The sequence below is a fragment of the Armigeres subalbatus genome, chromosome 1, assembly GCF_024139115.2.
Source record: "Armigeres subalbatus isolate Guangzhou_Male chromosome 1, GZ_Asu_2, whole genome shotgun sequence".
Lineage (NCBI taxonomy): Eukaryota > Metazoa > Arthropoda > Insecta > Diptera > Culicidae > Armigeres > Armigeres subalbatus.
In genome coordinates, this window is record NC_085139.1 from 79210315 (window position 1) to 79232972 (window position 22658).

Sequence of the window (22658 nt, forward strand, 5' to 3'; positions counted from 1 at the left end):
TTCCCAATTTGTTCATACTTTTATTACAAACAAAAATTCTTTATTACTGTTGGTGGAAACGAAAATCAATAATTTGTTATCGTTGGTATATGTCGTATGTTGTGTATCGATGTTTTTTAGTTTGTAATTTGTAATCTATTATTAGTGTTAGCGTAAACCTGATAGTCACAACTTTTTTCGGGTCAAGGATGAAACAATTATTAAATATTATGTACAATTGTATATCAATGTGTAAATATATGAGAAATAACAATTTATGAGAAACTTTTTTTATATATATTTTGGAAACAAGAAAGAAAATTCCCGAACATCCCTACCCCAGCTGCCGAAAGCGAGATTTCTGCTGACCAGTTATTACGTCGTTTTATTAAATACGTCGAACATATTACGTCTTACATCGTTTCATTTTGGCGACAAAATGCCAATTACGTCACTTTTTGTGACAAAAAACAGATGTAATAATACATGCGATTTACGACGGCGATGATGTGCATCAAATCCGATGTGATATTACAAATTTTTTTTTGCTATGCAAGGCAAGGGTCAGAAGTGTTATCAGAAATGTAATTTTGCTGAATCGGCATTTGGCTGAACGGACACAGGACAGTAAACGTCGTTTGCCGAACGGGTCATATGGTCGAAAACTATTTGTTGCTTGGCTGGGCATTAGTAATGGTAAAAAGTGTGAAGTGATTAATGATAATTGATACCGGCGGGTAGTATTTATACATTTGTTGATAATTCGAGCTTGAAATAGAATTTTGTTATATTTGACAACGCAACTGACTAGACAATGAGGTTTCTGGCTGTGATTTTTAGTTAGGTTTTTTTGTGGTAGTTATTGGTAGGATGTTTCAAAGTGGTAGTTCGAGGCATCGTCACAAGCCACGAATTCGTGAATTTCCGCAATAAGCACGTCCACAGGGCGACTCCTGTCAAGTCTGGTTGGTCTTCTGATCGCCTTGCCCCTACCACAGGCCGCATCCTGGTTCGACTACTTTAAAGTGGCTTTGAAGCGGTAGAATAAGAATAAAGAAGGTTTCTGTAAAAACGGAAATAGGGTAGATGTACTATATTTCGCCACGCTGGTAAAACAAATATTTTTTTTAATGATTTAGTGCCATATTTTAGCTCTTTATATTAAACAATCATACAAACTCAGTAAGCATCCATACTTACTTACTTACTTATGGATCCTGTACACCTCCGGTGGTGCAAAGGGCCGACTTGAAAGATCTCCATCCTGAGCCAGGTTAGATTTCGGTCAACTTCTTTTATTTCTTTATTGAGGCTTCGCCGCCATGAGCCTCTGGGTTTGCCTCTGCTGCGATGTCCCGCTGGGTTCCAGTCTAATGCTTGTTTACAGATTTCGTTTCCGCCCCTACGTAGAGTGTGGCCGACCCAGCCCCACTTCCGATCCCGAATTTCTGTTGCTATCGGCCTCTGGTGACAACGACGATGGAGCTCGTTGTTTGAGATCCAGTTGTGAGGCCACCAGGCCCGAATTATATACCGCAGGCATCTGTTAATGAACACCTGCAGCCGTTGAGTGTTCTCCACTGATACACACCATGTTTCGCTGGCGTATAACAGCACAGATTTCACGTTAGAGTTGAAAATTCGTATTTTGGAGCGTTCACTTATCTGCCTGTTTTCCAGATATTTTTTAAACTCGCAAAGGCAACCCTTGCTTTCTTGATCCGTGCGCCTATGTCGATCTTGGTACCACCGTCTGACGCCATTTGGCTACCAAGATATTGGAAGCTTTTAACATTCTCCACTGGTTGCCCGGCTACTGTGAAACTGGAAGGAGTCACCGTGTTTACATCCAACGATTTGGTTTTGTTGACGTTGATGACTAAACCTGCCGAAGAGGAGCGCTCGGCAAGGTCGTTGAGCTTACTCTGCATATCAGAGCGCCGTTGCGCGAGGAGTGAAACATCATCTGCCAATTCGAAGTCATTTAGGTGCTCCATGGTTATAGGCTGCCATAACAGCCCGCGGTTTGGTTCACGGTCAATCGCATCTACCAGAATCTCGTCGATTACGATGAGGAACAGTAACGGTGATAGAATACATCCTTGCCTAAGCATCCATACAATAACTAAAAATGTTCTTATTATAAGTCATTGATTTCTGATGCATAATGCAACTGAAAATAGAAGTCTCGATGCCAAACAATTTTTGTCTGATTGAAGTACAAGCCAAAATAAACTAATGCCGAAAAATTGATCAAACCGTCAAACTTAAGACCAATATACGTACACAATCTTAAGCACTATTAATAAAATTTAATTACTAGTGTTTTGATATAAAATAGTTCACGTTTTTGTCTTAAATTAGTTAAATAAAAGGTGGCGAAATGAGAAAGTGAATGTTTGTCTCTTGTCCAGTCGTGTTTCTCCAGTAAGCGGATCGGCGGGTCGTCGAAATTTAGTTTTGCTTTGTGCGGAAAGCAAAACGATCGGTCGGTCGCCGTAATTTTGTTCTGCTTTGTGCGTGGAAACGTAGATATTGGCGCATTTTTGTTGAAGGTTTATCGCACGAGACCTCAATGAAAACTCTGTGGACCGTTGGGAGAAGAATGCGCAACGCGTCGTCCGTAAACGAAGATCGTGAAAGCCCGTCGCGGTGGATACTCGATTTTGCAAAGAAAGTTTGTCCGGACTCGGTGCCGGTGAAGCAAGTGTCACGTGATGCTTTTGCTGACAGGGACGATATGGATCAGCCCTTTTCGATGATTGAATTCGCGCTTGCTCTCCTTTCATGTAACAATTCCTTTCATGTAACAATGCTCCAGGGATGGATAAAATAAGGTTCAATTTGCTCAAAAACCTCACAGACGTCGCTTTTGACTCAGTTTGCGTCGATGTCTCATCCGACAAACTCCACGAGTGTGGACTTTCACCAATTTTGAACAACTATTTGTACAATTTGTTATCAGAGAAGCGTATGAGTTTTTCTCATGGTGACTCGGCAACTTCACGAATTAGCTACATGGGTCTCCCTCAGGGCTGATGTTTAAGCCCCCTTCTTCACAATTTTTACGTCAGAGACATTGATGAATTTCTCATGCCGAATTGCTCGTTAAGACAGCTTGCGGATGATTGTGTTGTATCCGTTTCGGGGCCAACCGCAGTTGATCTGCAAGGACCGTTGCAAGATACTCTGGACAATTTGTCTACTTGGGCATTGAAGCTGGGTATCGCATTCTTTCCGGAGAAAACTGAGATGGTTGTCTTTTAAAAAAAAACATAAGTTCCCGCTGCAACTGATGGGTAAGGCAATCACTCATAGCACGTCTTCTAAATACCTCGGGGTCTGGTTCGACTCGAAATGTACCTTTGGGAAGCACATTGTGTATCTGACACAAAAATGCCAGAAAAGAATCAACTTCATGCGAACGATAACGGGAATTTGGTGGGGAGCGCATCCAGAAGATCTTATATCGTTGAACAACAGCCATTCTGTCGTTTCTCGAATACGGTAGTTTCTGATTCCAGTCCGCGGCTAAAACACACATGCTGAAGCTTCAACGAATTCAGTACCGCTGTCTCCGTATCGCGTTGGGTTGTATGAACTCGACTCATACGATGGGTCTGAAAGTACTGCCTCTGACAGATCGTTTCGCGGAATTATCGCTCCGGTTCCTCATCCGCTGTGAGGTTCTCAATCCGTTGGTCATTGACAACTTCGAGAAGCTGCTCGAACAAAACCCTCAATCTCGATTCATGAGTATTTACCACTGGTATATGACGCTGGAGGTAAGCCCATCTTCGGTTGACACCAATCGTGCTAATTTCTTAGACTCTTACAGTTCCCCTGTTACTTTTGATCTGTCCATGAAGCAGGAGATTCATGGAATACTAGACTTCCTTCGTGCGGAGGTCATACCTCCATTATTTGCAAGCAAATACGGGCATGCCAGTGACGAGAGAATCTTCTGACAGACGGGACAAAAATGAATGACTCCACTGGTTTCGGTATTTTTAACGTTTTTCATAGCGCCTACTTTAAGCTGAAAGAGTCTAGTTCCGTGTATACCGCTGAGCTAGCTGCTGTACACTATTCGCTTGAGCATATTGCATCCCTACCTCCTGACCACTTCTTTATCATCATCGACAGTCTAAGTATCCTAGAGGCTGTTCGGTCAATGAAACCTGTAAAGCACTCAGCGTATCTTCTAACCGGGATACGGAAAGCTTTGAGTGCTTTATCTCAACGGTCATTCACAATCACCATGGCTTTGGTCCCTTCTCATTCCTCGATCCCGTGAAATGAGAAAGCGGACTCTTTGGGGCTAAGGTGGGCGCCGTGAAAGGTGATATTTACGATCAGCAAATCACCTTCGATGAATTTTTCTCATTAGTTCGTCAGGAAAATCTTGATTAGCTGACAGCAGAAATGGACAAATGGGAAGCTGGGTACATGGCTGTGTTCAATTCGCCCGCAGGTGTTGAAGCTTCCATGGTTCAATATAGGACGAGACTTCATTCGAACCATGTGTCGTCTAATGTTCAATCACTACACTTTAAACGCACATATTTTCAGAGTGGGGCTCCTGGAAAGCAATCTCTGTGTTTGCGGCGAGGATTATCAGGACATTGATCATGTCGTGTGGGCGTGCGAGGAGAATCGTGGCCCCAGATCTGCATTAACTGAACATCTCCGGTTCCGAGGAAAACAACCAAAGCCTATTAGAGAAATCTTGGCGGGCCTTGATCTCGAATACATGTCCCTCGTCTACCAATTTGTGAAAGTTGCTGATGTAAGATCGTGATCTTAGTCTGCCCACCCCCTTGTCTGGCGTACCCCATATCGAATGTCTTCCTCTTGTTGTCCATTTCAATGTCTGTCGTTAACCCCTTTCGTATGTCTTCCTCTCATTGTTGTCTCCCAAAAAATGTTTGTCCCGTTACAGATGTGAAACATCGCCAAGAATGTCAACTATGTGAACATCAGCAACCTAATTACTTAATTCCCACCCTAAATTCCCTTCCTTTCCTACTATATTACTGTATTCCCTAACCTCGATCAAACCCCAAAACTAACATTATGTATAAGATTTAAGAAATGAATTGTTAAACTTGATTTCGGCTCCGTAACGCTTCACGGCAATTGAGCCTCCAAAATAAACGAAAGATTAAAAAAAATTATATCTCTTCTTGCCTTAAACCGACCAAATGCCTGAATCGAAAGAAGGAGTCATATCCTCTCTTGCCTTCTTCCGGACAAATGCATCATTCGAAGAAAGGGATCATATCTTCTCTTGCTTTCAACCAAGCAAATGCCTAAATTAATGAAAGGACTCATATCCTCTTTTGCCTTCTACTGGGCAAATGCATCCCCCCAAGAAGGGATTATATTTCCACTTGCCTTAAATCAAACAAATACCTAAATTGAAAGAAGAGGTCATATACTCTCTTGCCTTCTGCCGGGCAAATGCAACCTTCGAAAGAAGGGATCATATCTCCCTTTGCCTTAATCCAAAAAAATGCCTGAATTGAAAGGAGTCGTATCCTTTCTTGCCTTCTGCCGGAAAAAGTATTATTAGGAAAAATAAAAAGGAATCATGTCTTCCCTTGCCTCAAACCGAGAAAATGCCTGAATTGAAAGAGGGAATCATATCTTCTCTTGCCTTCTGCCGGGAATATGTATCCTTCGAAAGAAGGGATCATATCTCCACTTTCCTTAAACCAAGCAAATGCTTGGAATAACCACATCGTTTTTGCCTTTTGTCGGGCAAGTGCCTTGAACGATTTAATCATACCTCACCTTGCCTAAAAGCGAGAAAATTCCCGAATTGAAAGAAGGAATCTTATCCTCTCTTGTTTTCCGCCGAGCAAAAAAGATGGTACGAGGAAAATACAGATTTAAAAAACAGCATCTATCTCATGATAATGCAAATATACAAATATAATCACAAAGAATTGAACATAATTTGCATTATTTTCAAAATTGATGATTACATAACCAGTGTTGTAAAATGCCATTTGCATTTGTTTGTATAATTTTCCCAGAACTTTTTTCAGAAGTTAGCTATCAATTCGTGATGCATGACGAACTTATAGCGCTTAAATGTGGCTACATCTTTGTCTAACAAGACATTGGTGTAAATATGTAATCTGAGGCATGGGAGGCAAAATGTCATTCAAATGACACGTGACATTTTGGAGAGTTTTCACTCTCCAGCCTCAGCTGTTATATTTAGAGCAATGTACCTTTGGACAAAAATATAGCCCTACTCAAGTGTCATGAGTGCATCTAAAATTATGGAATAATTTTGCTTTCTAAAGAAAGTTATGAACAAATTAGTCAAATGACGTGCAGATGACATTTTACAAGCCTATACACAACTATTATGCCAAACGATTTTTATGCCAAATGGCATTATGCCTAATGGCGTTATACCAAACGACTTTATGTCAAATGACCTATCACCTTGTGGTCCGGCCATCTGTCGGCCGCTTCCTCGTCCAGCAGCAGTAACTGGAAGTGGCACTTCCAACGAAAAAGCAGCTAGGCGCAGCTTCTCTTGAAGATGTCTGGAGAGATATTCGATCCGCCATTGGAAGCACCGCAACCGCTGTACTAGACTGGTATGCGAGCAGTTAGTGGAAGAGAAGACTGCAGCATGGGCGAGATTGCTGGAACACCGCACGAGGGCGAACGAGGCACGATATAAACGGGCGTAGAACAGACAAAACTCGATTTTCCAGAGGAAAAAGCGCCAGCAGGAAGATCGAGACCGTGAAGAGGCGGAGCAACTGTACCGCGCTAATAACTAACGAAAGTTCTATGGAAATTTGAACCATTCACATAAGGCCTACGTGCCAGAGTCTGATACATGTAAGGACATAAACGGTAACCTTCTTATGAACAACAAAGCCCCTGGGTTTGACCAACTAGCAGGAGAACTATTTAAACACGGTGGTTTGGCACTAACAAGAGCGTTGGACAAGGGCCATTGCTGAAAGCCGCCTACAAGGTACTCTCCCTAATTTTATGCCCACGCATCTTCTATTCATTGACTTCAAAGCCGCATATGATACAATCGGTCAGGACCAGCTATGGCAGCTAATTCAGTAATACCGATTTTCGGATAAACTGACACGGTTGATCAAGGCGACGATGGATCGGGTGATGTGCGTAGTTCGAGTTTCAGGGGCATTCTCGAGTCACTTCGAAACGCGTAGAGGTTTACGGCAAGGTGATGGTCTTTCGTGTCTGCTATTCAGGGAGTAATACGAAGGGCAAGGATCGACACGAGTGGTACGATTTTCGCGAAGTCCGTCTAGTTATTTGGCTTCGCCAACGACATAGATTTTATGCCACATAACTATGAGAAGATGGAGGAAGTCTACATTAGACTGAAAAGCGAGGCTAAACGGATTGGACTAGTCATTAACACGTACATGATAGGAAGAGGCTGAAGAGAGAACAATGTAAGCCACCCACCCCGAGTTTGTATTGGTGGTGACGAAATCGAGGTGGTTGAAGAATTCATGTACTTGGGCTCACTGGTGACCTCCGATAACGATACCAGCAGAGAAATTCGGAGACGCATCCATCATGGCAGGAAATCGTACTCCGCAAAACGCTCCGATCAAATAGAGTTCGCCGCCGTTCCAAACTGACTATTTACAAAACCCTTATTAGACAGCGGGAAAGATGGATCGATCAGGGGGGGGGACGATTTGCGGACCCTCCGCAGACTACGTGGTTGGCGACGTGCCGCCTTGGACCGTGTTGAATGGAGAAGACTTTTATGTATTGCACAGGCCATTCCAGCCTTAGTCTGGTAATAAATAAAATTGTGGTATTGACCATGAGAGATTCTTCAATATACAATTATAAATGTTGCATGTTTGTTTACAAATAGTTCACGTACCACGTACTGCAATTGAGGATAATCTATCGCTTAAACGGTACTCTGATGCACGAATATGAACCTTTCCCGCTAAGTTTGAAACACATTTTGCATATCATACTCGTAACAAATCCTCATTTAAATATTCTCATTTGTATATATAGTTCATGAATTACAATTCAATTTATTAGAGATTCAAAACTAAGAAAATTCAAATGTAATCCATGCCAAATTATGATTCCATCCAAATTCAATACGAAACCTATATCTAGAGACATTTTAGTTAAATACCATACGATCTGACGAACACAAGAAGGCGAGGTGCGCAGCGAGCTATAGTTGGATCGAAGACGATTTGCGGACCCTGCGTGGTTGACGACTTGTATGTACTGCAAAGGCCACTCCGACCTTAGGCTAGGTAAATAAATTAATAAATAGATGGCAAGACCAATTTTATTTAGGGAAGACGAGTTCGGTGGCCTAGTGGCTATCGCTTCTGCCTTATGAACAGAAGGTCGTGGGTTCAATTCCAAGCTCGTCCCTTTTCTACTTTGTATTTCTATCTTAGTTCTTTCTGTGTTCAACGTTCTACCAAAACGATTCCTACTGTTATAACCTCCCACACAATTCCAAAACAACCCGTGGCATCTATGAGAGGTCGTAGAGTTCTCTGCATCTTTCTTAAGTAGGTGTCCAACTAAACATCCTTCCCCTTCCTCAGCATTCGCAAGGACGTGGCCAGGACAGATCTCGACTATTGGAGAGTGCATTGCTTCCATCTAAGAGATAGTTATTAGTACCAAATCAATATCTGTGGTGCGAAATGCTCAATGCTAATGCTAGTAAAACCAAATTTTGCTGAAGAATAAAGTTTAAAAACATGGTGTTTTTTCAATCAAGCCTGAATTTTAATATGTAAATGCTCTATGGTGATGAAAACATCTTACCCGTGAATTATTTTATTAAATACACCAAAATGTATAGCTTTTCTTCTTGAAGGGCTCTACGATCCTTGCCTGCTTTTAAACATGGTGTTCTATTGCCTTTTTTATCACACAGTTAAAATTATAATAATGAAAGCAATAAATTGTGGGCCCTTCCTTTGCTGCAAAGCGGCAATGTCCCAGTGGGGGATGTAATGCCAATGAAGTAAACGATTACACAGTTATTAATTGAAAGCTTTTCTATGCTTGTCAATTGCATGAATTTAGACCTCTTCATGTTTTCAAAAAGTATCAAAAATTCAACCGGTCAGCCAAGAATCACAATCCTTATGCTAAAATAAGTCTCCTGTCAAATTTTCAGCTAATTCGGATAAAATGTCGAGGTGGCTCAAGTCGATTTAGTGTTTTTGGGCTATTTTCAATTTTGGAAAAAATCTAACAAGAGATATAAACGTCGAAAGCTATCGCATCAACCTCTATACGGAAGCTTTTGGTGTGCTCTACAAGTCTCGTGAACATTGCGATTCGTTCCGTTCACGTTTTGTCCATGTTAAAGTGATTTTCAAGCTTTTAAGTGCATAAAAATACTGTTTCCCCCAAAAGTCGTTGTTCTACAAAATTCTTGAGTTTATGACAAATGATTGTTAATTCATTTTATTATTATTCCTCTTTTTTCCCTGGAAAATTGCCCATATGCGATTTACCGTTAAATTCTTAAAAATCAGAAGCTGAACATTTGTCATAAATTTGCACGCTGAGATTTCTTCAAACAAGTTGTTCAAACAAAGAAGCTTCGATTTCACTTGTTACTACAATGCACTCAATGTTAAAAGCATGCAGACATATGATGAATTTAACAAAATTTGGAAGTCGATTGTTGTAAGCATCAAATATCATATGATTTAATTTATGTTTTGTTCGAACAACTTGCTTAAAGAAATCCTAACGTGCAAATTTATTACAAATATTCAGCTTCTGATTTTTAAGAATTTAACGGTAAATCGCACATAGGCAATTATATTACTCAAATTTCCATGGAAAAATGAGGAATAATAATATAATAAATTAACAATCATTTGTCATAAACTCAGGAATTTTGTAGAACAACAACTTTTGGGTGAAACAGTATTTTTATGCACTTAAAAGCTTGAAAATCACTTTAACATGGACAAAACGTGAACGGAACGAATCGCAATGTTCACGAGACTTGTATAGAGGTTGATGCGATAGCTTTCGACGTTTATATCTCTTGTTAGATTTTTTCCAAAATTGAAAATAGCCCAAAAACACTAAATCGACTTGAGCCACCTCGAAATTTTATCCGAATTAGCTGAAAATTTGACAGGAGACTTATTTTAGCATAAGAATTGTGATTCTTGGCTGACCGATTGGATTTTTGATACTTTTTGAAAACATGAAGAGGTCTTATGAATATGTATCTTGTTTGGGAAGTAAAATGAATATACAATGCCCAGGGAGCCAGTACGTTCCCCGCTGGAAAATATTTTAGGCCGGACCGATAATCGAACTCGTCATATCCGAATCGTCAATCCTACGCCTATTCTCTCAGGCTATTAACCCATCAAAAATTTGTAAATAATCATTTTTAGGGTCAAATAATTTCAGCAAATTTTCCGACTGTTATGATTGACAGAAAATCGATGGGACCATCTCCTTCACTCATAATGAGCAAATGTGATCCCGGAATTATTTCAATCAACTCTTTGCAGGTTATGACGAGGTATATCGTGAACAACGCAGGTATTCATAAGCTCATTTTTTTTCTTGTGGACTAACATAGAGTGCTGTCAAAGATCAGACAAGCAGAGCGGGGCGGCAGTAGCACTACAAGAGCCGAAACGTTCAATTATTGTGCCAGTGGTAAATTGTGAAGTATCGATAGTGGTAGGTACTTTAATTATCACGGAACAGTTCTAGCCACTACTGTTTCTGATGTGAGCATTCGATGAATTATGCACTGGTTTGTGTGCATCAATAAACTGATAGCAGTCGGCGAGAATCGGGCTACGGGAAAGGAAGAATAGGCGATGCACCGAGGGAGGTGGACAGTGACGACGACCCCTTGCGGAAAGAGAATGAAGAATTGCAATAAGGAAAGTGTGTAAGTAGGTATTTACATGCACAAAGGGAAGGTCGGATTGGGTGGTACATAGTGGGAAAATTGCCTTCGAGTGGTTTTTGTTTTCGATTTGAGTATTGAGTGGATGCACCGAAAGGTTTTTTTTTCATGGTCGTTTCTGCTAGATAATACTGACAAAAAGGGATGGGAGACTAGGTTGAAGAACTTATTGACTACCATTTTATAATTTCAATGAAATATATAGGAATTGATATTGATCATTCTCATGTTTCGAAAGAGATAAGTATGTGTAATTCTAAAATAAAAATAAAACTATTTCGTCTTTATAGAATAAACATGAATGATGAAATCCATTTATGGCACTGATTTATATAAACTGTTCTAAATTACTTGTCAGAGTTAGTACTATCCCATTCAATTCCACCATTTGATACGCATTTCGACCTCAATAGTATGGCCATCTTCAGTGTCTCGTACTGAAGAGAAAACTGAAGACGGCCTTGCTGTCCAGGTTGAAACACGTATCTGCATAGTAACAATCAAGTGGTGAATATAAATGGGATAGTACTAACTCGGAGATGACAAGTAATAACATTCCATTAAATACCTGAAAATTATTTTCTGTTCTAGATTAATTATTGATGCTGAAATGCATGGATCATTAGATAATCCTTAAACAGGCTATCCTGAGAATAAACATACGTAATACAACCGACAATAAACTATCAGCTATGTGTTGCTATGTTCCATGTAGATTAAAAAATCAGGTAATTAACTGTCATTGGCTTACATGATGTGATTTTCAGAAAAGCTCGGAAACTAAATTAAAACTCATGAGTAGTGCTCAAATGTGCCAGCGACTTTGTCAAACATTTTGGAGAAATTTTACTCTCCAGCTTCAGATTTTGTATTTGGAACAATGTACTTTCAAAAAAAGATAAAGGACTACTCAAGCGTAATGAATATATCAAAAATATTTAAGTGCATTCGGCTTCTGAGAGAAGTTTTGGCCATACTCAAGAGAAATTTTGGTCATATCAAGTGACATGCAGACTTCTGCATTAAAGCCTACATATTTTGTATTCAAACCTTGCAGAATCTGTAGAGTATCCAATTTAATTGTTTGTTTGAGAAACTGCATACGTGACATTATTTGGCTAAAATGAAATTTCTATATATTCTGAATCCTCGTATAAAAATACGTATTCTGGCAAAAAAACACGAAACATTTTTTTTTTCAGGGATGTATGAAACTTTTTTCGTTTGTTTGAGAAACTCATATGTGTAAGCACTTTGAAGAGAAATTGTGGAGTAGGGGAAGGTGGGTAGACTTGATCCCCGGGGAGACTTGATCACCCCCTGTTTTAACGAGGGCTAAAGTAATTTTGTTCTAGCGTATTTTTTAGTATAGATCCTCTAGACAAATGATCTTTATGTGGTGAGTTATTTTTTGGACTGACAACCTTATTTATTCTGCAGGGCGGTTTGTATGTTTTGACCTTCCTAAAGATTTTTTTATTGGCCAAGCAAAATTTAAACAACTTTCCATAACAATGACCAAATGCTTTCGTTTTTTCACAGCACAAATCCATAAATATGATGAATGATCTGTACTGATGAAAATGTTAACATTCCATCAAAGTTTTAGGATATTTGGATTTGAAGTTATTGCCTCAATATGGGGACACTTGATCCGCCGTTAGTCACCCATACAAAAAATTGGCGAAAAAATTCAAAAAAATATAAATCTATTCTCAGGCTTGTAATTTTTTGTAGTTTTGACAGATTTGATGAAGGGTTGGCAGGAAAAATTATTTATTGCGTAGATTTCATAAAAAGGGGATCAAGTCTCCCCAAATTTTAAAATTGCATGTGCTGTCGAATTAAATAACAAAAATCGTTCACGTCTACGCACAGCAATTCAAAAATTCCGCGTATTTTGAAGGAAAAATATTTAAAAAATCTGAGGGCACCTTTCTAATTTTATCAAAGCAAGTTCTTGGAGAGGGATCAATTTCCCCCGAATATTTTAAAAGTCGAATTTTGACAGCTCTCCAAAAAATCGATTGTGTATCAATAACATCAATAATTTAAGAATTGTCATACATCAGTAAAGTTAAATACTATATTTCTTAGAGAGTCTGTGTGGAAATCTCGTATGTTTATTTATTTTTGGCTGTGATACATCGGAAATCAGAAAAGGGGATCAAGTCTACCCAGTCTTCCCTACTGCTTGCAGTTTTTGCACTGGAAGTGCCCCAGGGTGTTGAGTTTTGCCAAAAACTATTGATCTGTATCGAAGGAAACAAAAGATACGGTGCCATATATTTCATACAATTTTTTGTTGTATTCCCGAAGTTGTGTGAAATGGAAATATGTAGTTTCAAATGATCCATCTATGGATCGACCCACATCGTTTGATCGTTTGATCATAACTAAGTTCAATTATTTCAAGTGCATAAACTTTTTACCACAGCAAACTTAATTCACATGAAAGCTTATTTTATTATTTTTCTCAAAATACCCCAGAAAAAAAACACTTTAACGTAACGTAATTCGTAGCATGGTTTCAACCACCCTGATCATGGTTTGAACCATATTTAATCATTTAATCATATACCAATCGACTCAGCTCGTCGAGCTGAACAAATGTCTGTCTGTCCGTGTGTATGTGTGTGTGTGCACACGAAACCCGAAAAACATTAGCCACTTTTTCATATAGTAATTCTTAACCGATTTTCTCGCAACAAGTTGCATTCGACGGGGGACAAACCCTAGTTGATCACTATTGAATTTGATAACGATCGACCATTGCGTTTAAAAGTTATTAAGAAAATGGAATCGAACTATGTAAGCGCCATATAAGGTTGGTGTCTTGGCTAAATGCAAGAAAGGCATTGTCACCTCTCGGTGAATTAAGTTGGGTTTTTTTCATAATGAGGTGAAGTGAATAAATGGGAACAGTTTCCCTGTTTGGCAAACATCAATGCGTTGCTCTTAACCAGTTATTTGACAATTATGACTATGAACTTCTTTAAAAAACCCTCAAGGAATATTCCCACAAATACCCCTGGGGAATTCTTCATGGAACAGAAATTTCTTGAAGCAGTTCTGGGAGGAATTTCTTGGATAATTGCTTCAAGAATTTTTAAGGAAATTTCTAAACGAATCTCCGTAAGTCAAATTTTTTGGGGAATTAAAAGAGGGATAGTTTAAGGACAATCTTTGGACAGGAATTCCCGGGGAACTTCCGGAGGAATTCCCAGGGTCTCTTCCAGAGCAATTCCCGGGGGACCTTCCAGAGGAATCTCCTGGGAGATTTCCGGAGGAATTATCGGGGAACTTCCGGATGAATTCCCGGGTGAACTTCCCGTGGGAACTTCCGAAGGAATTCCCAGGAAATTTTCGGATGATCTTCTTCTTCTTCTCATTGGCAATACATCGCCACACAGGGACAGAGCCGCCTCTCAGCTTAGTATGCATTAAGCACTTCCACAGTTAATAACTGCGAGGTTTCTAAGCCAGGTTACCATTTTTGCATTCGTATATCATGAGGCTAGCACGATGATACTTTTATGCCCAGGGAAGTCGAGACAATTTCCAATCCGAAAATTGCCTAGACCGGCACCAGGAATCGAACCCTCAGCAGTCACTCTCAGCATGGTCTTACCGCACGGCTAAGGACGGCCCGAATTCCCGGGGTACTTTCGGATGAATTCCCGGGAGAACTTTTGGAGGAATTTTCGGGAGAACTTTCGAAGGAACTTCCGAAAGAATTCCCGGAGGAACTTCCGGAGGAATTTCCGGGGGAACTTCCGGAGGAATTTCCGGGGGAACTTCCGGAGGAATTCCCGGGGGCACTTCCGAAGAAATTCCTGAGGGAACTTTCGGAGGAATTTCCGAGGGAATTTTTTAAGGAATTTTCGGAGGAATTCTCGGGGGAACATGCGGATGAATTCCCGGGGGAACTTCCCGTGAGAACTTCCGAAGGAATTCCCGGAGGAACTTCCGAAGGAATTTCCGGAGACCTTCCGAAGGAATTCCTGAGGAACTTGCGAAGGCATGCCTGGTGAACTTCCGAAGGAATTCATGGGAAATTTTCGGATAAATTCCCGGGGAACTTCCGGATGAATTCCCGGGGGAACTCCCGGATGAATTCCCGGGGAATTCTGAAGAATTCTGAAATTCTAAAGAAATTTCCGCGGAATTTCCGAATAAATTCCCGGGGGCACTTCTGAAGGAATTCCCGGGTGAACTTCCGAAGTAATTTCTAGGGGAACTTCCGGAGGAATTCCCGGGGGAGCTTCCGGAGGAATTCCCGGGGAAACTTCCGGAGGAATTCCAGGAACTTCTGGGAATTCCTGGGGAACTTCGGAGGAATTCAGGGAACTTCGGAGGAATTCCTGGGAACTTCCGGAGGAATTCGGGGAACTTCGGAGGAATTCCTGGGAACTTCGGAGGAATTCCAGGGAACTTCCGAGGAATTCCAGGGAACTTCGGAGGAATTCCTGGGAACTTCGGAGGAATTCCTGGGAACTTCCGGAGGAATTCCCGAGAACTTCCGGAGGAATTCCAGGGAACTTCCGGAGGAATTCCAGGAACTTCCGGAGGAATTCTGGGAACTTCCGGAGGAACTTCCTGGGAACTTCGGAGGAACTTCCCGGGGAACTTCGGAGGAATTTCCGGGGAACTTCCGGAGGAATTCTGGGGAACTTCCGAGGAATTCCAGGGAACTTCGGAGGAATTCCCTGGGGAACTTCCGGAGGAATTCAGGGAACTTCGGAGGAATTCAGGGAACTTCGGAGGAATTCAGGGAACTTCGGAGGAATTCAGGGAACTTCGGAGGAATTCCTGGGAACTTCCGGAGGAATTCCGGGAACTTCGGAGGAATTCCAGAGGAACTTCGGAGGAATTCAGAACTTCGGAGGAATTCAGGGAACTTCCGAGGAATTCCTGGGGAACTTCGGAGGAATTCTGGGAACTTCGGAGGAATTCCAGGGAACTTCGGAGGAATTCCAGGGAACTTCCGGAGGAATTCCTGGGAACTTCGGAGGAATTCAGGAACTTCGGAGGAATTCAGGGAACTTCGGAGGAATTCCAGGGAACTTCCGGAGGAATTCAGGGAACTTCGGAGGAATTCCAGGAACTTCGGAGGAATTCCTGGGAACTTCCGGAGGAATTCAGAACTTCGGAGGAATTCCTGGGAACTTCCGAGGAATTCAGGGAACTTCCGGAGGAATTCCTGGGAACTTCGGAGGAATTCAGGGAACTTCCGGAGGAATTCCTGGGAACTTCGGAGGAATTCAGGAACTTCGGAGGAATTCAGGAACTTCGGAGGAATTCTGGGAACTTCCGGAGGAATTCCTGGGAACTTCCGGAGGAATTCCTGGGAACTTCGGAGGAATTCCGGGGAACTTCCGGAGGAATTCCTGGGGAACTTCGGAGGAATTCCAGGGAACTTCCGGAGGAATTCCAGGAACTTCGGAGGAATTCCTGGGAACTTCCGGAGGAATTCCTGGGAACTCGGAGGAATTCCTGGGAACTTCCGGAGGAATTCAGGAACTTCGGAGGAATTCAGGAACTTCGGAGGAATTCCCTGGGAACTTCGGAGGAATTCAGGAACTTCGGAGGAATTCCAGGGAACTTCCGGAGGAATTCAGGGAACTTCGGAGGAATTCAGGGAACTTCGGAGGAATTCCTGGGGAACTTCGGAGGAATTCCTGGGAACTTCGGAGGAATTCTGGGAACTTCCGGAGGAATTCCAGGAACTTCGGAGGAATTCCTGGGAACTTCCGGAGGAATTCCTGGGAACTTCGGAGGAATTCTGGGAACTTCGGAGGAATTCCTGGGAACTTCGGAGGAATTCCAGGGGAACTTCGGAGGAATTCAGGGAACTTCGGAGGAATTCCAGGAACTTCCGGAGGAATTCCTGGGAACTTCCGGAGGAATTCCGGGAACTTCCGGAGGAATTCCCGGGGAACTTCGGAGGAATTCAGGGAACTTCGGAGGAATTCTGGGGAACTTCCGAGGAATTCCTGGGAACTTCGGAGGAATTCAGGGAACTTCGGAGGAATTCTGGGAACTTCCGGAGGAATTCCCGGGGGAACTTCCGGAGGAATTCCCGGGGGAGCTTCCGGAGGAATTCACGGGGGAACTTCCGGAGGAATTCACGGGGGAACTTCCGGAGGAATTCCCCGGGATCTTCCGGAGGAATTCCCGGGGATCTTCCGGAGGAATTCACGGGGGAACTTCCGGAGGAATTCCCCGGGATCTTCCGGAGGAATTCCCCGGGATCTTCCGGAGGAATTCCCGGGGATCTTCCGGAGGAATTCCCGGGGATCTTCTTGAGGAATTCCCAAGGAACTTTCGGAGAAATTCCCGGGGGAACTTCCGGAGGAATTCCTGGGGGAACTTCCGGAGGAACTTCCGGAGGAATTATCGGGGGAACTTCCGGATTAATTCACAGGGGAACTTCCGGAGGAATTCCCGGGGGAACTTCCGGAGGAATTCCCGGGGGAACTTCCGGAGGAATTCCCGGGGGAACTTCCGGAGGAATTCCAGAACTTCGGAGGAATTCCTGGGGAACTTCCGGAGGAATTCCAGGAACTTCCGGATGAATTATCGGGGAACTTCCGGAGGAATTCCGGGAACTTCGGAGGAATTCCAGGAACTTCGGAGGAATTCCGGGAACTTCGGAGGAATTCGGGAACTTCGGAGGAATTCAGGGAACTTCCGGAGGAATTCCCAGGGAACTTCGGAGGAATTCAGGGAACTTCGGAGGAATTCCAGGGAACTTCGGAGGAATTCAGGAACTTCCGGAGGAATTCCCGGGGGAACTTCCGGAGGAATTCCCGGGGGAACTTCCGGAGGAATTCCCGGGGGAACTTCCGGAGGAATTCCCGGGGGAACTTCCCGAGGAATTCCCGGCGGAACTTCCGGAGGAATTCACGGGGAAGCTTCCGGAGGAATTCACGGGGAAGCTTCCGGAGGAATTCACGGGGGAACTTCCGGAGGAATTCACGGGGGAACTTCCGGAGGAATTCACGGGGGAACTTCCGGAGGAATTCACGGGGGAACTTCCGGAGGAATTCACGGGGGAACTTCCGGAGGAATTCACGGGGGAACTTCCGGAGGAATTCACGGGGGAACTTCCGGAGGAATTCCCGGGGGAACTTCCGGAGGAGCACCACTTTGCAGTCCTGGACATCCTGAACATCTTTGCCGAAATCAACTTGGGTGTATGTACGAAGGATCTCAAGCTAGAGCAATAAGCACACTACCGCCGCCTAATGGTAAAGTTCCAAAAAAAAATTTCGTCACAAGACAGTCCATTCTCACCAGATGAACTTTGCCAAGGACATAATTTCTACAAATTTCAAATTTGTGCGATAGGAGTATTTACAATGAGGAAATTCCATATATCGGAATATCAAATTAATGATTTCATATATGCTACCACCTAGCGGACAGGTTCCAAACTAATCAATGCCTCATGTCACAGCACACGCCTGCCTGCATATTTTTTTTGAAAATCTGCAGCTCAAAATGGGTAGGATTTTCATATAAAAGCAAAATAAGCATAAAAAATCACTGTTTTTGTACCCTTTTTTTTACGGAAACCCCTCTTCGCGAGGTACCCGCTCACTTATGATCAATCTTAGTTAACGTCCTGAAAGATGATTAAATTATCTCTTGAAACAGCCCAAAAATCCAAAATTGGCCAAATAATAAGAAAGTTATAACGATTTCAATTTGGGGTCAATATGACCCCAGAGCACAGACAACGTAAGTTTTTTGGAGTACATACAGAAGGTTAATAACCGCGAGGTTTCTGAGCCTTACCATTTTAGCATTCGTGTATCATTAGGCTAACACGATGATGCTTTTATGCCCAGGGAAATCGAGACAATTTTACCACCACGCTAAAGGAGAGCCCTTAATGTTTGATAGATGAGGACAATTAGTAATTCTGCGAGTGAGACCCGATAGTATTTGTACTTACATGTTTGTACTATATCCATAATACGGAAGTATGATCCAGCGCCGAATCTCTACAGCATTTGGCAGCTACCACGATTGACAATCAGCAGTTTGAATACAATATTTAGTATTTTAAAAACTTAAATTATCATTTTTCATTTTCCGTTATAGATGCACAAGGTACATATCCACACTCCGTAAAAAAAACGTTTCAGTGTAGTTGATGCAAGCGCGTTTCTCTCATTACAAAGTTGCACTGCACGATATACTACGTCGGTCGCACTCCCCCTATCCCTTTCAGCCCCCAAAAAGCGCCATTCGATCGCCGCTGCTCTGCGAGGATGGTATTTATTCGCTTCGATTCACGTTTTACTCGTCGCCGTAGTCGTTTAATACTTGAACTGGCTTCTGCTCTGCGCACTGTTCGGGTGAGCAACTGTGGACTTGCCTTTGCCTTTTAGAAATTCACTGCTTCGAACGAGGTTTCGAGGCAAGTTTCATTCTGACCATATTGGCCAGACGACTTCGAATACTTTGTTGTAAGCAACTGCCACTGGTTTCGATCCGCTTTCTTCCACTTTACGGACCCGTCCAAAAGCCCCGGCGTATTGATCACACAATCAAAACTCCTAGCACTTTGGATGTTGCAAAACACCTATCCAGGAAAGCAAAGCATAGGGGGCTCCCATGAGCTGTCAATCAACGGTTTACTCGACGACCTGCGATTCGCCAATGAGAGGGTGGCCTGCGACTCACGGAAGGTTAGCTCATGGGCCTACATTTTTTTCTAGAGCGCCTAGTGCACAAACAACTGCAGTTGACTAGATTGCAGTTAACCCTCTGTTACAATCGATGCCGAGTTAAACGGTATCGTTGACAGCAGCCATTCATTGTAGCTTTTATTAGATTGATTCAAACACATATTTTCCTCATGGTTTTATTTACAAACGCACACACTATCACCACTCGGTTACCGTTTTGTTGCTTATCTGCTAAGATATGTTGTTGTTAGCTGGCGAAGAATGCAACAAGTTTTCCCCAGCATCGCTCCATCGTCGGAACACTCGTCGAACTACCCGACTGGGGCAGCTGAAACCGCAGCTCTGCTATATTTATCATTGCATCGGTCAATACTATGCATCCATCACAACATGCTTAGAAGTAATGAAGCCGATGTCTTCACTGTTCCTAATTAAAACCGTTCCAACCCAAACAATCGTTATCACTACGTAAAAAATTTGCATTCGATATCGTCAATTAGGTGTTTGAACAGCACTGCCTGCCAATAAACGCAAGCTAATTATCGCAAAGGGTGCACTGATCATCGCGTGAGTTCCTTGGGGGGTACAGTTCTAGCCTTATTCAGAAATTCGGATGACCAACGAAAAATCGAGGCTAAAACAAACCGCGTTCACTCAATAACACAACTCATTTCGCATTGACTGCAGAATATTCGAGCGTGTAACGACGACCACAACAACAGCAGCAACATCGAGGCAAACGCGGTAATCATTGGAGTGATATTTTAAGAAACTTTTCACAGCAATCCCCTCAACGGTGAGTTAGTGCCTTTCGCGGTAAGTATTTTTGGAAATATTAGTTTGGATCATTTTGTTCAACAATATGTTTAGTTCATAATTAAAAGAACTGCATAAATAAGATGAAACATTCAGTTCCATTTAGTCATGCTGAATTTATCCGTCGCCCATTCGTAAAACAGTATGCATGAGACTTTAAAAATCCAGTCCAATATAATTGAAAATATAATTAAAAGTGTCCAATATAATGGGACTCAACATAAACTACAATACCTACATACAATAAAACCTGAAAGCAATTTGAAATTCACAGACTGAACGTATAGCCTTTCCATGTACGATAATGGTAACCCTGACTGCACATCACCGAACGACAACGATGAGTGAACTCGTGTCTCGTTCAGTGGCGTTAAAACCGAACCGGGGGAGAGACAACGATAGAATCCGTACACTACACACGCTGGTAGCGATGCTTGCTGTAGAAGGTATCCGAAGCGAGCGTATACGGACACTCGTCATACCTGCTCTTCTGGTGGTACAACAATGTTGCACCGCACCGTTTAGCTTGATTAGGTTGTGTGCACTCGAAAGGGTTACCATCCGCTTTTTGCGAATTTTATTCCGTATGTTTTTGAGCAAGTGCTATTTATGAACAGTGATTGTTTACCGAGGTAGACTCTCTTGTTGATTGTTCGTTGCTTATGATTTTTAAAGGCTGGCTTGCAGGGCCTGACACCAAACCCCCTAAATTTCCGGAGGACCATTCCTCTACCTCGGATTCTTTGCGTACGGCTGACAACAACGTTAGTCGTGAAATACGAAGGCGTATCATCTGTGGAAGTCGGGCCTACTACGGGCTCCAGAAGAAACTGCGGTCGAAAAAGATTCGCCACCGCACCAAATGTGTCATGTACAAAACGTTAATAAGACCGGTTGTCCTCTATGGACATGAAACATGGACAATGCTCGAGGAGGACTTGCAAGCACTCGGAGTATTCGAGAGACGGGTGCTTAGGACCATCTTTGGCGGTGTGCAAGAAGACGGTGTGTGGCGGCGAAGAATGAACCATGAGCTCGCCCAACTCTACGGCGAACCCAGTATCCAGAAGGTAGCTAAAGCCGGAAGGGTACGATGGGCAGGACATGTTGCAAGAATGCCGGACAGCAACCCTGCAAAGATGGTGTTCGCTTCCGATCCGGCAGGTACGAGACGGCGTGGAGCGCAGCGAGCGAGATGGGCAGACCAGGTGCAGAACGACTTGGCGAGCGTGGGGCGTATCCGAGGATGGAGAGATGCGTCCTCGAACCGTGAATTGTGGCGTCAAATTGTTGATTCAGTGTTATCTGTTTAGATGTTAACTAAATAAATGAAAAAAATGAATGATTGTTTACCGACAGGGAGTTTTGAAAGTTCTCATCAGGTAGATACTCCTTACATAAAATCTTTGCAAACAACCATATGACCGAAGAGCTGCAGGCCTGCAGGCGATGATCCATTTCTTACCTACGCTCTTCATAACTCATTTATCATTATTCACTGAGAGAAGTGAGGAGTGCGAAGTGAATAATGAGAAACAGGGAATCAATTTTTCTTGGATGCGCTTGCAAAACACAAAGCTTTGTTTTTGTCGGAGATAATAATGACAAAGATCTGATTTTTTTTTGTCAGAAACAAAAAAGAAGACTATTTTGTTGCTAACTTTTCATATCGTTATTTTGCATTATCTTTAAAGAAAATTTTGGTTTTATGCTATCGTAGTTCCTGCCATAATGGAAATATTCGAGAATCTAAGTCTGATTACGAAAATAGCATTGTATTTTCGGAAATATCAAAGCATGCAATGGAAATGATTCTTGTCATATTGTGTTCGAGTTCTGACAAAGGCTTGTTGCGAAGTGCGTTTGTCAGTAACAAACTCTGTTGATGACAAAGAGTATATTGTTAGGCGTTGCTCGAATATTGATTCCCTGATGAGGAATGAGAAGCGAGAAGTGAGACGCCACTTCCCACTTCTCACTGTAAAACCCCAAATTTATCCACCAGTGGTGATAATGCCTTTCTCGATTCAATGTGTTGAATTCGAATTAGTATGGTAAATGCAACGTAAATTGCCTACATTTTGGCGGTTAAAAGCTTTGTTGCGATTATATCACGCTGCATAAGAATTACTCAACTATGAGAGTAATGGATTGCGTCACGGCTATATTGATTTGTGATTTAAAGT

General features: G+C 42.4%; 1 protein-coding gene across 5 annotated transcripts in view; it reads right to left on the bottom strand.

Annotated features, from left to right (window-relative positions):
- Nucleotides 1–20338, bottom strand: part of LOC134227444 (uncharacterized) — a 625652-nt gene extending 605314 nt beyond the window's left edge. For 3 of the 5 annotated variants that reach the window (XM_062709008.1, XM_062708989.1, XM_062708976.1), the window contains exon 1: nucleotides 19870–20338. The gene's annotated coding sequence lies outside the window, so the exon portion shown is untranslated. Of the gene's footprint in view, nucleotides 1–18917 lie in introns of all 5 variants that reach the window. The other 2 variants (XM_062708959.1, XM_062708951.1) reach the window with 2 other exon arrangements.
- Between the last annotated feature and the right edge of the window lie 2320 nt (nucleotides 20339–22658).